The following is a 3,355-nucleotide window of genomic DNA, read 5'->3' on the forward strand; positions in this document are numbered from 1 at the left end:
AATCTTCAGCGAGCACTCGACGAGCGCGCGCGGCAACGAGTTCCCGACACCAGTCGACGTCAACTCTTCCCGCCGACTCAGGTATATCGAACCCCAATTCAGAATTTAGCAGCTGCGACCCGTATAGCAGAGTCCATTCAGCCTTCGCAGTCAGAAGCTGGCAGAGGTTTGCTGCAGATCAGGGATCTACTCCGGGCGGCAGGAGATCAGAATTCAGCCGTGTCTCAGTCGCGCAACAGAATTCACAGTCGATCTGTCACTGTGAATACGGTTCAGTCGGCTCACAGCCCCAGATCGCCTCCGCGGCGCGAAGGGCGTGAGTATCGGCGAGATCAATATGGCGACAGGCTCGACCGAGACGATAGGCGTCGAGTGCCCTATTCCCCTCCGAGGGGTGGGTCTTACGCTCCTCGGCAGCCAGATGATAGGCGTCAGTACAGTACAGGGCGTAGAGTTCCAGTTGACCCCAGGGAGCCAGGCTTCGACGCGCGATCCATTATCGTGCAAGGGTTGGTCGACCGGAACAGAGCCCATCGTGGTGCACTCGACAGAGAAGTGCCCACGAGCAGTCGAGTACATGTTTCTGGTCCTGAATGTTTCAGCAGAGCTATCAGAGCCGCTGTTATTCCCCCCAATTTCAGGTTGGCAACGGGAGTCAGCAAATTCACTGGTGAGTCTAAGCCTGAAACTTGGCTTGAAGACTACCGAGTGGCAGTTCAGATCGGTGGTGGGAACGACGAGGTGGCCATGAAGCATTTGCCCCTCATGTTGGAAGGTTCTGCCAGGGCATGGTTGACCCAATTACCTCCTAGCAGTATTTACACTTGGGAAGATCTGTCCCGAGTGTTCGTCAGAACGTTCAAAGGGACTTGCAAGCGACCAGCGGGATTGACAGAGTTGCAAGTCTGCGTGCAGAAAACCAATGAGACTCTCAGAGAGTATATTCAGAGGTGGATCACTTTGCACCACACTGTGGAAAATGTCTCTGACCATCAGGCAGTATGCGCCTTCAAAGATGGTGTCAAGAACAGAGAACTGAGCTTGAAATTTGGTCGAACCGGTGACATGACCTTGAGTCGGATGATGGAGATTGCTACCAAGTACGCCAACGGCGAAGAAGAAGACCGACTCCGAAGCGGCAAGCACAAGCCGAGTCAGTCGGAAAAAGGAAATTCCAGTCGGAAACAGAAGCGGAAGGCTGAACCAGCAGCTCCTGGAGAGGCTCTGGCCGTGACTCAAGGAAAGTCTAAGGGGAAACCAAAAGGATCCTGGAACCCCAAGAAGGTGAAGGATAAAGAAGGGAACGACGTGATGGATATGCCGTGTCATATTCACACGAAGAAAGATGAAGAGGGGAATATCATTTACCCAAAGCACACCACTCGCCAATGTCGACTCCTGATCCAGCAGTTTCAGGGAAAACAGTCTAAGGACAAGGAGAAGGAGTCGGACAAAGCCGAAGACAAAGAGGACAGTGAGGGAGGATACCCGCATATCAACTCCACTCTGATGATCTTCGCAGATGTGGAAAGCAGAAGTCGACTGAAAGTAATTAACCGAGAGGTTAACATGGTTGCCCCAGCGAAGGCAAATTATCTGAAGTGGTCTCAAACACCCATCACATTCGACCAATCTGATCACCCGACTCATATTGCCACCCCTGGGAGGCAAGCGTTGGTGGTCGATCCAGTTGTCGAAGGCACTCGACTGACAAAGGTGCTGATGGACGGTGGAAGTGGGCTGAATCTGTTATATGCAGACACGTTGAAAGGTATGGGCATTCCGATGTCCCGATTGAGCACTAGTAACATGAGCTTCCATGGAGTTATACCAGGGAAGAAGGCCGAGTCACTCGGCCAGATAGCTTTGGACGTAGTGTTTGGCGATTCAAAGCATTTTCGCAAAGAAAAGTTGATGTTTGAGGTCGTGGATTTTCAAAGTGCATATCATGCCATTTTGGGGAGACCAGCCTATGCACGGTTCATGGCTCGACCATGTTACGTGTACCTCAAATTGAAGATGCCCGGTCCCAAAGGTGTGATCACTGTCACCGGAGATAGGAAAAAGGCAGAGGAGTGCTTTCAGAAGGGCTCCAAAATTGCCGATTCCCAAGTGACAGCGGTCGAGTTCGAAGAATACAAGCAAAACGCAGATCCGAGTGACTCGCTACGGTCCAAGAAGCCCGCCACAGAATCTGCATTCCAGTCGTCCGGTGAGACGAAGCCTATTCACATTCACCCGACCGACCGCGAAGCAGCTCCGACCCGCATCTCCACAACACTCGACCCAAAATAGGAAGAAGCGCTCATCCAGTTCCTCCGTGAGAACTGGGACATTTTTGCATGGAAGCCCGCTGACATGCCAGGTGTTCCCAGGGGACTGGCTGAGCATCGCCTAAGAGTCGACAAGTCTGCAAAGCCAGTCAAAGAACATCTTCGGCGGTCCGCCGTCCAGAAGAGAAAGGCCATTGGTGAAGAAGTGGCTCGACTGTTGGCGGCAGGATTTATCCGAGAGATATTCCACTCCGAGTGGCTCGCTAATGTCGTCATGGTTCCTAAGAAGGACAAGTCGCTCCGAATGTGCATTGATTTCAAGCACATCAACCGGGCCTGCCCGAAAGATCACTTTCCTCTCCCTCGCATAGATCAAATTGTTGACTCGACCGCGGGATGCGAGAGGTTGTCTTTTTTAGATGCTTACTCCGGGTACCACCAGATCCGTCTGTATGGGCCCGATGAAGTAAAAACAGCTTTCATCACTCCATTCGGGTGCTTCTGCTATATCACCATGCCATTCGGCCTCAAGAATGCCGGAGCCACATTTATGCGAATGATCCAGAAGTGTCTACTCACTCAAATCAGTCGGAATGTGGAAGCTTATATGGATGATATTGTTGTTAAGTCACGAAAAGGTTCCGACCTGCTCGCTGACCTCGCCGAAACATTTGCCAACCTCAGAAGGTATGATATCAAGCTCAATCCATCAAAGTGCACATTTGGAGTTCCTGGTGGCAAGTTACTCGGTTTTCTCGTTTCCGAACGGGGAATCAACGCCAACCCAGAAAAGATTGGCACTATTCTCCGAATGAAACGCCCTGTGCGAGTGCACGATGTCCAGAAGCTTACTGGATGCTTGGCCGCATTAAGTCGATTCATCTCACGACTCGGTGAAAAGGCATTGCCTCTTTACCGACTGATGAAGAAGGCTGACAAGTTCGAGTGGACTCCAGAAGCTGATGCAGCGTTTGCCGAGCTAAAAGCTCTGCTCTCCACCCAGCCGGTGCTTGCTGCTCCAATCAGCAAAGAGCCTCTGTTGCTCTACATCGCGGCCACAGGACAAGTCGTCAGTACTGTGC

Source organism: Triticum aestivum, chromosome 3A (assembly GCF_018294505.1).
Source record: "Triticum aestivum cultivar Chinese Spring chromosome 3A, IWGSC CS RefSeq v2.1, whole genome shotgun sequence".
NCBI classification, from domain to species: domain Eukaryota; kingdom Viridiplantae; phylum Streptophyta; class Magnoliopsida; order Poales; family Poaceae; genus Triticum; species Triticum aestivum.